Below are 13,475 nucleotides of genomic sequence, written 5' to 3' on the forward strand. Positions count from 1 at the left end.
CATTTTTCAATTTTGGGTGTAGGCCAATTCATCTTTTCTAACCAGGTAACTTACAACCAGGCTGATTACCAAACAATAGAGCAAATCCTAGGAGAGGTTAACACCTGTAACTGCCATCTACAGCAGGAACAAGAACAATGGTATTGATTGGAGACATGCTGTTTGATGTTCCTTGCTACTTTGAAAAGAAACAAATACCTAGTAACTCAGCTGTGATCGTAATGAAACTTTCAAAAAAAAAAAAAAAACAAACAAAAAAAAACCCCAACCCAAACAGCTGAAAATGACATTACTCAGTAAGGGATCCTCCAAAGAATATGTAAGCACAGACACAGAACTTAACAAGATTTCTGTATCACAAGTTGTTTGTATTTCTGTAAGGGATGTTCTGTATTTTAAGTCAATACTGACAAAAATCTAAATGAGGCATTTTTGGTTTAGGTTGATATAGGGTTGATTTAGGTTTGATTTAGGTTGATTTCCAGATCCTGGAATATAGTTTGTTCTTTGAACAAACTATATTGTGGCATTTAGCTTCAAATAATCTGTGCTCACCTGGACTACTGCATTTCATCAGGGGATGTGTAGCTGGCTGCCTATCTTCCTCAGTGGCCTGTGCCCAGTACCTCACATAATGCAGTATCTCAACTGACTGGATGGATAGGATTCCTTCTAGGAGCCAGAAGAACACAACATGACAGTGAGTTGCCCACTAAACTAGCCCTGGATAGAAGCAGCATCTAAAGCTTTCCACTTCTTGACTAACTTCACTATTTTAACTTTGAGCTCCTACAAAATGATTTCTTGAATTGTGCATTTACAGGGCTTTACATTACTGCTTAAGCTCGAATCTTATTAGGCTCCTTGGGGATCATAGTACTTCCAGCTAGTCCAAGTCTTAACAGTTCTCTGCTGTTTTCCCATATCCTTTCATAACAGTCTGATCAGCTGCTATTTACATTTTCTAACATACAGCCCAGACAGATTGTCTTTGATATTTAACAACAGTTTGGTCTCTGCCTGATTCTTTAGGCTAATATTTAATTTCAAATGAGAGACTAAAATATTGCAACTGGACATAACTGCACCAGAGACTGCAGACAAAGAATCCCATTTAGAAAACACATACATGAACCAGTAATCCCATTTTCATCAACCTCAAATGTCTCCTTAACCTCAGTAAATCTGGTGTATGAACATATTCCAGAAAATTAAAATATTTATGAGAGCTCATACAACAAAATCTGTCACTTGTAATTAGCCACCTTCAGCTAGTCTGTAGCATCCAACTATCTTCTTTACAAAGTTCAAACTATTACACTGTAAAACAATTCTGTTTACTGAGGTCTATCTTTAGATAATCGCCTGATATTCAGATTCCTTGTGGTCCCATTAGAGAATACATGTGCCACAGAGAACCCTCTAATCATGAAAAAAAATCTTTGAAGTTTTTTTTCCAGCTAGTCCAAGCAGGAATTTGTGCAACAATGACAGAAGAGAGAAATGAAGGAAAACTTGTTCTCATCTTAGCCATTCTTTTCATGGTTTCTCACTTCCTCCTTTCTGCTTTTAGAGAATGGAATTGCTCTCAGATATGGAGACATCTGTGTCATAACAGCAGATAATGCTTTTCCTAGTGGGAAATACCACCTCACCCATGAACCACAGTCCCCCTTTTTGCTTTTTTTCACCAAAGGATGTCTCATGAGAATTTAGCCAAGAACAAAAGCCTTTCTTAAACACATTGAGCACCTGCACCAGAAAAATCCCATTCCTATGTATGCGATTACTTAAACAAAGCATCTTTGCAGGACGGAGTGCTAGATAATAAGCTGCCCTGTGGGTAAACCTTTTCTTTTTCTCATCCTCCCCTCCTCATTTACTGGGCAGATGATTTTCCACAGAGGTGACAAGACAGCTGCAGGAGAAGTTCTCAATGTCTGTCAGGTGTTACTCTGCCAGAAACGCAGAGTTCTTACCTGAAATGCACAGAACAGCACACTTCCCATAACTGAAATTACTCTGTGGTCTGCTACTTCTGAAACAACGCTGCAGTTTCCGTAAATGGGAAACCATTTACAGTTAGTCTGCTTTGTAATTATCAGTCTTGAATAAACTACCTTCAGAGTTGCATTTTCTGCACAGCAGCACATGCCGAAGTAAAAGATAGCATTATACAGGTTTGTATGCGCTTCTAAATTGAGTTGATTTAAGTTGTTTTGTGTGTCCTAAAGCAACTAGAAAAGTCGTAATTAATGCAGCCACAGACGAACCTTTAACTATTCTTCATGTTTTGTGCGTCCCGGAGATGGACTTTCCCATCTCGTTTCTCAGTCTCGATGGCACACAGCGACTCCTTCTGGTTTAGGTTCGTTTCTTTCTCTTTTTTACCTCTTTTCCTGTGCGTCCAGCCAAGCTTCCCTACATCACCCACACCGTCAAGTTCCAGCAGATGGAGCTAACAAGCCACCTGCTTCACTTAGCTAGACGGGAAAGATAAACCGGCGTCTAGACCAGACCGCTACTAACAGTACTAGCTGATAAGAACTTCTCTTATGCAAATCAAATATCCCCCTGTGATTTGTTAGTCCTGAAGCAAAGTGATGGGCAGCTTGTTCTCTACCCTCCTAATTTAAACCATTGATCTCATGTCAGTACTTTGTTTATTCCTTCTTCAGAGAACCATGGAAGGTAAAGGCAGACATGGAGAAGGCAAGGTGGCTCTATACTTGAGTAATTTTTCATTTTCATGGTCAAAGTCACAGTTTACCATGGATATGAACTTCCTAGCTAAGCAATTACCAGTCCCAGATGCTACTAAACTGCAAAACCATGGATCTATCTTCACCTAAAAGGAGGGTGAAAGGACGCATTTAGACTAATCCGGCAGCAACTCAAAAAGACAAAGAAACAGGTCAGGACACTCTTACTGGCATCCCAGAACAAGACCCAGGAAGGACAGGAAGATTATGGGAAAGAGAAGTGGATTAATAAACTGAATTTACAGGGGATCCTGATCTTTCTATTGCAGAATGAGACAAAGCTTCCAACACTGGAGACAAAGTCCTTGTTCCTTAGATGCATCCTCAGCCACACTAATCATGTTCTTAGGATGCTGGCTAACAGTGCACTACATCCCAAACATAAGTATGGTATCTAGTCTGATCTTCCACACAGCCTTCATTAAAGATCATAAACTGAAAAAAATTCCCACTGGAACACTGGCCTATGAAGTGAGTCTCTCAAAATGGAGGACTACCAGCATTCAAAAGTGTTATTTCTATGTAACTGAAGTTCAGCCTGTGTAACAGGTTCAGTCAGATAACACAATCCAAAACCATGGATTTATATCTCCCTACATAGAACTGACTATAATCCTGCTCTTCATACTGTTGAATTTTACTCTCCTCTTGATCTACTGGGCCGTACACCCAGACAGCAAAAAACTGCCAAAGTGCAACTATACCAACAAAGACTGGTGGGTCTACAACAAGAACATATGGCAAACAGACCACACGTTACTTGCCCCAGTAACCTTACCGCTACATAGAGATAAAGGCAGATTCTGACATGTAAGTTTATTTTTCACAGAAGCAGACAGTGAAAGAGACTCCTGGAGATATTTCTTCACATTAATTTTAAGGTAATACAATGTTTTGAGAATTTTATTTTTAATACAATCCAAAATTTATCAGCTGGTGAAGTAAAAGGAATGAGATTAATGTAAATATGATCAGTTGGGATAGGCTGTGGATACTGACCTCTTTAAACTGTATGCTGTTAGGCTATCAGCAATGTAAGAATAATTGATGTAGCAAAATCTAGACAACAATAAATGAAGAAAGCATGTGAGTATTATTAAGAGTAAGCTACCGTTACAGCAGAACTACATTTCATGGGACCAAAATGAGAATTCTGGCTAAGAACCCACTGCCCTTCTAATGTGTTCTGAGATAAAGAAGACTGCTGAAGCCAGAATAATACCATTAGCAGAATTCTGTTAGAAAATCAGACTTACAGCTGGTAATAAGAGACTCTTAAAACTATTACTACGTTAACTTCTGGAAAATACATAAGGAGATTTACAGCTACAACAAAAGATGACTGCTTCACTGCTACTGTAAGCAGTACCAAACCCAGGCATTAAATAATGTTGAACTAGAACTAACCTAAGAATTCAAGATTTTTACTGAGGCTCTGCTTTTAATCAGCTCAATTTGAGGGAGAGGGAGATGAACGTTCAGTTTTGGTTTAGGTTAGTGTTCATAGATTCAGAGAACACCCAGCCGCTGCTGAGGATGCTGGACAAAAAGGTTGTTAAATAGGCTAAGATCCCAAGGCTCTCAAACTTCTCCCAGACCTTTTGCCAATTCCCAGGAAGACATTCAGCATGTTCCAGTTCTCACCCTGGCCCAATCTCCCCCCAACTATTCCTCCTCCTTACCAGAAGGGAAGCAGGCAATTCACTGCATTTGGATGCAGACTGAGGAGAGATCAGACAACTCCTAAGCCAAAGACATCTCTGTCAGCAACCCTTACTCGCACAACCACATGATCTTATATCCGAAACCCAATTAGGCAGCTACCCCACATACCAGCTTTGCTAATCAGTGCTTTTGTTCTTCAGCAAAGAACAGTACAGGAGAATTTAAGTCACTGTCGTCTTCCTCATCTGCAAGGACAGTTTGTCTTCTATCTGCTGTAAACAGACCCTTCTGTGGTCTGTATGCATCCTTGGTGTTCCAAGTAGAAGACAGTCAGAGTACAGTGTTCGTAACACCTCCATTGTGGCCCATGTTACAGCACAGTCTGGCAGATACACTGGCACAGAGCCACCATCTTTTCTAGAAGGGTCTGAGGAGCAATCAGACAAAAGAAAATACATGTTTTCCTTCCAGAAAGGGTCTTTCTAAGGGCCAGCTTTCACTTGCCTTATCTTTTTGTGCTATCAACACAGTACAGCAGGACCACATACCAAAGGAAAGTTGATCTCACAGGCATTTACAACTACGTGACTCCTTTGCTGGAAATGGGGTTGAGTGAGGATTCCAAGATGTCTTACAGCATTTTGGGGGGCTTAAGCAATGACTTAGGCATTTCGCACAAGCTCTGATAGTAATTTCATAACACTGAATTTGAATAGTGCCAATAGGGCCCCCACTGCAGTGAGGCAGCTAGGGCATCTAGAATAGCTGACACAAGAAACAGGGGCACAGTCAACGCACCATTTGCTCCTTTTCCTTCCTAGGAGATCCCTCCCAATTACCCTGTGTGGCACTGCTGCAGGGCAGCTCTCCCTCCCAGCCAGAGCACAGTGCAGTGATGCAGGTAAGTCACATATGGGAGGTACGATGCAATGCTTGTGCTCATTCCCTCTAGTAGACAGCTCACGGCTGAGCTCAATAGTAGTGGTATAAAGCAGAGAGGAAAAAATAGCTCTGCCTCCTACACATTAATGAGCTTTCAAATCTCTGCAGCACATCTATTTGGACATCTCCAGAGGTCTTAATCTATGTTAGGAACTAATTAAAGTTATGAGGAAAGATTCTCACCCATCCCTTAGCACATTTACCTAAGGAAAAAGAGCCTGAGAAGCCTGCAGTCAGGTAGAGCACAATATGCTGGCAGCTTCTGAGGACCGCAGTGACACCTCAGGTATGAGAAGTTTGCCAGGGCCAGGACCACAGGACACAATGTTGCTGACCTATGCCAGAGATGAGATACTGTCTACATACTATACATCTTCCTATCTGCCAAAGCTGTCTAGAATCCTGAAAGTGGAAAAGTAATTTGTCTTCCCCCTTGCTAAGTTGCAGGTCTTGTCCTCTGCTTCTTACAGCTATCCCACAGTATGGGCCCAAACCAACATTCCATCAATTGAAAGGCAAGCTGATTCAGAAAGCAAGCAAGCAAGCAAGCAAATTCTGGCAGTTGGATTCACCAGCTGACACATATGTTCAATAGTGATAAACAGAAGCTATTGCAATAAGAAGTTTTACTGTGACTATTACTGGAATTACTTAAATTAGAAGAAGAGGGGGAAAGGCATCCTCATTTGAAGTGGTCAGTCTCATTGCTTATGATCTCGGCTACAAATCTAGCTACTCTGATTTTAGCCATCAGCTGTGGCTTAAATGGGGTATTACACATGCTGGCAGGCCCATTTACATAGAGGAAACAGACTTCTGCACCTTCTTTTATATAGTTTGTAACCCAGAAATGAACAGACGACTGTGTGCAAAGTCTGGTTCTCCTGATCTCACATGGGTATCAGCTCCAAACCCAACATTTCCTTCACTCAAATTCCATATACACTGGCCTACTTTCCGTATTTGTATTCAGAACTAAAACACTGCAATAAACGCAGCAATACTGTACAGCAGGTGTTGTGCAGATCAAGATCTTTGTTCCTACAGGGATAGGTGGGTGAGGCTTTGTACTTTAATTGTGCTGTTAAAAAGCTTACATGAGTCATTGCGTCTCCTCTTTTTTGCCTCTCTAATGGCCTTGTACTATATCAACAGGCATGTGTGTGAAGGGATCATGGATGTAGTAAGAAGAACCTTGAAGAGTCCCTGCAGAGATACCAATGCAGTGGGTGATGTTTCCAATCTTAATTTGGAATGACAATACATAAGAAGTTGCATTGCTAATAACAATAAGAAGAAAAACAGATCATACTAATGAATCACAGAGAATCCAAATTATGAACCAAACAAAAGTAGCCCAGCTAATCTCTTCTGAATGCTGGCACTCCAACAGGTATTTGATAGTCAAGGCAGAACAAATATCAAGACAAAATTATTAATTAATCCCTTGGGAGGGGGAAGCGGGAAACAGGAAGAGAATGTAAGTTGTCTTTGTGGAATGCTGTCAGATGAGAATTAAAATTCCAGTCTTTACTGAGGCCTCTGCTGGAATGTGAGAAACACTGGACACATTCCCCTCATGCACATACACACTTAGTGTTTTATTTTTCCATGGCATGCTGGTTAAAGGCTCACAGCTGCATTCTTACTTGGTTTCTCAGTAATCTTGGTACATAAACACAGTGACACCCAAATCTGCATTCCTCAGCCCTGGTGCCTTGTCTGAAATCAAAGCCATTTTACCCAGGAGTGAAATACATCTGAAGGTCCCTGCTGGGACTAGGAGTAAAGTGCTGTACAGGATCATCCTAGGGTTTAGTCTCCTGCCTCCACAAAAAGCTCCTCAAACATGCTATCAGAAATGACTTAGGATATCTTAAGTGGGCAGCAGAAATCTAATTTCACTTTCAAGTTGAATGGGATTTAGCTTATGCTCTAAACCACTGCTTAATTTTCATTATCTATCACACTGTTGATTGGAGCTGTTACCCGAAGCACTTACATTTCACAGGGAGAGGAGGGGGGAGAGGGAGATGTGATTTTTCTTCCTACGGTAGTTTCCCAGAAAATGCAGTCTAACACTGCCTGTACAAGGGACAGACACATCCCTTCACCACAGGGCCAGTTCCACAGTTTGTAACAGAAAAATACAAATTTACTTCCTAATACCAAACAAACAAACTACACAGGCCACTTATTGTAGGCAACTATTCAATAAATCACAAAATAACATCGTGCAATAATAAAGTCAGACGTCAATTACTGACTATTTACAGTCCATTCCTACTGAAGTCAAAGGCAAACTTCCAAGACAAGTATAAATGGAGTGGGATTTGTTTCAGTAGCTTTTCAACAGATGCCTTATGATGCAGACAATACTTTAAAAAATGTCACCGTAAAACCTTACTCTTTTGCTTTGCTGAAGATGAGTGAGATTTGCAACGTAACGTATTTGTACGTAACAAATAGCAGTTCCTCACAGATTCAAGCAAAAATTATGTTCCTAGAAGCCCCACAGTGCCAAAGGAGACTCCCCTTCTAAGGGAACTTTCCAGAGACTACAAGTACTCTCCAGTTAGCAAGGGCTGGGGCCAGAGTCCTGCCCACTTGCCTTATCACTAATTAGAGCGAGTCATTAGTCACTAACTGCAGTTTCTGTTAGGCTCACTGAGGGCAACTGGGGCAACAGTGAAGTTAAAATTTAAACTTGTAGATACAAAATACTGCTTTTCTAGGAGCAGTTCAAGAACACTTGAAATACACAAGAAAACCTGTTTCCCATAGTAGAAGAGCTTCCTATTTCCTGAAGCATCGAGTACATGTGCTCCAGATGACTGACACCAAATAACACCTAAATCCACCAATGAATTCCATAAGCATAGACACTAAGTCAGGTTTTTATGGGTTTTTGTCTTATGTCCTCACTGCTGCATAATAATACACAAGGTCATGATACAGTCTCCCTCTCATACAATTATTTGGTCTCTTCCATTCTATTAATCTACTTAGCCTAGCTTTCAGACACTGCTCTGCTGTTAAAGCTACCCAAAATCAGCCAGGGGAATCTGCAATAGGCAGACAAACAGTAAGATTGCATTAGGTCTCCCTGGTTTTGGAATCTAGGCTAAATATAATCTATCCTCTGCACAGCTATTGTTAAACTATACTGTTGGGAAAGATCAGGAAGAGAAAATACTTAAAATTCTGAGCATGTCTGCTTCTACTCTCTGAATCCAGAAATCAGAGTAAACTCTTTCCTGCAGGCCAGACTTCAGTTAGCCTAGGAAAACATAGGATTCCCTGGATCTATTATTTCCTAGTGCCAACAGAACATTGCCTGGGTCACTTCCAGAGAGCAGTTGCCAAGACTGCGCTCCCAATTACAAACAGGCCTACCCTTTTATTTGGAAAGTTAATATTTAACAGTTCTGACCTCAGGTACTGGGACAGTTTGTGCTTCCTTGACACAGCATGCAGAAAAGCAACTTGCCTCATTGAAGGACACAGTGGAGTGATGACCCTTTTGTGTTCACAAAATTCACCCAGGTTCGATCTGGCTGTGCTTCCATTCAGACCTTAAAAAACAGTCAGGAAGATGATAATTTTTAAGTGTCTGAAAGAACATACAGTCTGTTGTCCAAGACATGCCCACTTACAAAGCCAGTTCTACTACTAAATTATTTTAGACCTGGGTAAAATCATTTTACTTCTCCATCATAATTTCCTTGTTATATGAGGCAATAGCAGATACCATTTTCCCCTGCAATGTATTTTTCAAAGATTATTTGTTATCTATAGAATTTCAAACATGCAAGTGGCCAGAGTAAACCAAACATTAGTATATCTTCAAGAACAGAAAACTGAGCATATTTGACAGGTAGTGGGGTATGCATCATATTTGAAGTGCATGAGGGCAGATATTTTGTAGCCCACATATTCACTTTCATCACTTATTTATTTTTCTTAAGGGTCTCAACAAAACTTCTTACATTTTTCTTTAACAAATGTGACATTTAAAAAGTCATTTATTTAATGACTTCATGGGAACCTTAAGCTATTGAGACACTTATCTGGACAATCCTTTTTGTCCCAACTTGTAAGCTTGATTTGTCACTTTCTCATTACATGCCTACTTGTTCATTACCCTCTGAAAACAGTAGAAGCCTTTTCAGTTACTTTAGATCAGAACTTGCAACAATGTAAGACCTCAGTTTACATTTACATTTGGAAAGGCCAAGGAACAGTTAGAGACTAAACCAGACCTAAAGTAAGAATGGAAATCCTGCCAAACAAAAAAGGAACTTTAACTACACTCACAGCTATACGTATTACCATTATGTCTTACAGCTGTATTGTTCAATACACTGATCAACAGGCACATCTGTTTGGTTTGGGGTTTGTTTGTTTGGTTTTGGGTTTTTGTTTGGTTTTTTTAAAGCCAATATAATTGATAACCTCACACATTCTGTTACTCTCACACTAATACTTAAAGTACGTAATATGTATGTAATACTTTAAGTACGTAATACTTAAAGTATGTAAAGTATATAATACTTAAAAATACTTAAAATTCACTTTAATTACAGCAGCACAGAGAATCCACAAATGCAATTGCAGACTTCTGGTCAAAGTGAGATTAGATGGGTGCCTGGAGCAGGATCAGAAGTGAAAGGACATATGGCCCATTTTACTATTAGCTGTGAGATTCTGACCTTTTATTGTTTTCTCCCATCCATAATCTTCTCTTTATGGGTATTTTTTTGTTTTGTGTGGGTTTTTTTGTTGTGCTGTTTTTTGGGGTTTTTTTGTTGTTAGATATAGACTCTGAGGAATTTCTGCAGTTTCTAAGGCTTCTAAATTGTTAACTTCAAAGATGATACATTATGAAGAGTAAATATTTGCAGTAAAATATGCACTTAAAATTTGGTCAACACAAATGAACTTAGATGTGTACTCCTATCAAATTCAGTGGGCCTGAATTAAGTAAGGGCCACTACAATACAGGAACATTTGAGCAATGGTAAGTGGCATCTAAAGTATTTTTTAGAGCAGGCAAAATAATAATCGATCGAACAGTCCAAATGCAAAGAATACAAAATTAGTCCAAGAGAAAAACATCAGGGTGTAAGCTTCTGGAAGTACTACAAAATTGCTGACTTCCAAAGAATTGCAGTTTGGTTTACTGTGTTTCCTCTGTCCTACGCTGCAATTTGGTGTGATGGCAGAATGACACCAAATCTGTATTTGGTGTGGGCAACCACACAAGGTTGCCTACACCAACAGGCCAGTCTCCACAACAGGCACTGACACCATCAAGAGCCAGCAGTCAAGCCTAAAAATCTCCAGACTTCCCGGCTATCAATTGAAACATTCTGACTGAACACAAAGTACTACAGGTCTCCCTTACTGTGTGACACCAACAAACAGCTAGCATAAGCCCAAAAGAATATACTGCAAATAGTAAGCAAAACTATTAGTAAGTAGGGGAAAACAAATGTAATCTGCAATAGCCTCCAACAGCATGATTTCCATGAAGGCTTACTGAAAGATACTGTTATTCAGCTAAAAGCAAAGACAGCAAAAGCTGAAGAGTTGTAGGCCTGGTAGATACCCCAGGCTTCAGCACAGGCATTCTTATTGTCACACGAAGGTGAGCTGTGCAGTTAGGCTGTTTCTACACTCAGAAACATAATTTCATATTTTCAGCTTTTCAACAGACAGACCATCATCTCCAGACCAAAATCCCCCAAGCTTCGCAACAAACCTCAGCAGATAAATCACCTCTGGCAACAGGCTGAGATGACCAGTCTCAGCACAGTGACTGATACTAACATAGTAGAATAAAGGTCTGAGAATATGTAGCCCTCAATTTATTGGCTCAGCTGTGTTCAAATCTGTCAACTATTCACACACACTCCAGAACACACATATACAAACAAGACTACCCTTGAATGCCTTCCTCATTTTGTCTATTTAAGCATGCATGGGGCACTCTACCCTCTCACCACCTTCAAACAACATTGATCTCTTTATCTACTGTTAGAACTATGCAACTCTTTTTGTGTGTATGGGTCTAACAACTTGCATTTACCAGAACAAATCCTGTCATGAGATACTATCTGTCTGTGATTACTTAACATGTTGTGACAGAAGCCCATGCTGTAATGCAGTGGGAATTTACTAGCAGACACTCTTGAAGAATAACATGGTGCCACAGTCTCAAGAGGTTCATAAAGTATTTGTAGAACAAATCACCCCTCAAAAGAGCAAAGGGCAAAAGCATTACTAATGTACACTTGAGGATCCTGTTCTAATGCTGTGGTTTAAAGTGCTGAGGGTGCTCTGCACTTAACAGATAACTTTTGCTCTCTTCACCCCAGACACCAATAGCGTAAACTCTCTGCCACTGGCTGATTTGTTATATATTAAAGGAGCTGGTAGCAAAGGGTATAGGGATGAACACAACGTTTGTCCTGGAAAGCGAGCAAATCCCCTAACATCCAAGAAAGCTGTAAAATTAGTGTCTCAAAGACACTCCCAACCCACTCCAACTCAGTGACTCAGGCTCATTTGCTGTAACACTGCTTTGCTGGCAGAGGCATTAAAACAACTGGCCTTCTTTTCAGTGTACGTCACACTCGGGCAGTTGCTGATCAAACAGATGCCACTAGCGCCAATAGAGGTTGGGTGGCAGCGTGCATGCAACTGTGCTCCAGGGTGAAGGAGAAGGAAACAGCCTGCTGCTCTTCAGATGCAGTTCGTAGCAGAGATACAAGATTTAAGGCATCGGATGTGGACACCCGTTCTCCCCATCTCCTTTACTAATGACAGAGCTGGGGCACTGCTTACTAAATTCATTGTTGGTTAAAAAAGACTGACAAGATGTAAATAACCTGGGGGAGGGGGAATTGTGTCTACACTTCCACGTACTTGGACTGAAATAATATAATTTTTTATGACTAACAGGAGTATTTCTCATTGTATTGAAATAAAAAGCATATAGAAATTACAGTTCCAAGGTGTGGGCTAACTACTGAAGTAGTATTTGTAACATGTATCAACACACTGCAGTAATTTTGACAGAAGCAATGGAAAAGAGTAGATGCACATTCCCTTCCTCTGCAATGTCTTTTTCTGGCTAGGTTCACATAGGATACTGAAGTAGATGGCTCTAATCCAGTACGGCAAGTTCTATTTCTCATGCAGCACAGCCTATTTTACTCTTTGATTACAGGGGATATCCAAATACACTTTTACACTGCCTTTACAGTGAGACAAAAGCTCTTCGCTGTTTTTACAAAGTGCAGTTTGTGTGTAGTAAACGCTACCCTCTCTAGAAAGGAAGCATTTCATTCCTTTCCCCCCCCCGATCAGAGCGTGGGTGGACTGCTGAAAGTACACACGTCGGCGGCGTTTCACACGCATGTTCCCGTTTACCAGAACGGACAAATCCTGCCTTTGCAGTCAGAGCAGGTGGAGATTTCAGTGCCTGTCCCTAAACCCGTGGGAGGAAGGCCCTCAGAAGAGAGGGGACAGACAGAAACCTCACCCGAGGGCACAGCAGCACTGTTTCCTCCTCCCCTCCCTCCCCAGCAGGAGCTGCACACGTGTTGGTGTCTCTAAACCGGGGAAGGCAGGACCGTTTCTCCCCCCACCGCACGGAAAAGGGGCTCGCCCGCCGCACAGGTGCCCGAGGCTCAGGGAAGCCCGGCCACGGCTGTGCCCCGACACACGGGCTCCTCCTGCTCCTCCGCCCATAGTCCCTCAGCCGAGGCGGGGAGCGGGGCGGGGAGCGGCGCGGGGGGGGCAGCGGGGCAGAGGCGCGGTCCCGATCCCCGGTGGCTGCGGGTACGCGCGGAACCCGACGGAGGCACGGGGCGGTGCGAGGACAGCCCATCGCGTGTCCCGGGACACCCCGCCCCGTCCCGTCCCGCTATTAATAGCGCTGTGGCGGCTGCGGGAGGGGCTCGCAAGGGGCACCCGAGGACAGCGGCGGCGCACGCTTAAACGGGCAACGGCAGCCGCACCACCGCCTCTCGGGCGCCCACCGCTGCGCGCACCTCTCGCTGCGGCGGTGGGCCCCGCCGCCCTCTCCTCGATCACATT

At 41.9% G+C, this 13,475-nt stretch overlaps 1 protein-coding gene across 5 annotated transcripts in view; it reads right to left on the reverse strand.

Annotated features, from left to right (window-relative positions):
* TRPM1 (transient receptor potential cation channel subfamily M member 1) overlaps positions 1–13,475 on the reverse strand; it is a 125,223-nt gene that overhangs the window by 91,774 nt on the left and 19,974 nt on the right. For 2 of the 5 annotated variants that reach the window (XM_065688889.1, XM_065688884.1), the window contains exon 1: positions 4,445–4,518. The exons of 2 other annotated variants lie outside the window; for them this stretch is intronic. The gene's annotated coding sequence lies outside the window, so the exon portion shown is untranslated. Of the gene's footprint in view, positions 1–4,444; positions 4,519–12,918; positions 12,996–13,475 lie in introns of those variants that run through there. One more of the 5 variants, XM_065688888.1, reaches the window with a different exon arrangement.

Source organism: Lathamus discolor, chromosome 8, assembly GCF_037157495.1.
Source record: "Lathamus discolor isolate bLatDis1 chromosome 8, bLatDis1.hap1, whole genome shotgun sequence".
NCBI classification, from domain to species: Eukaryota; Metazoa; Chordata; class Aves; order Psittaciformes; family Psittacidae; genus Lathamus; species Lathamus discolor.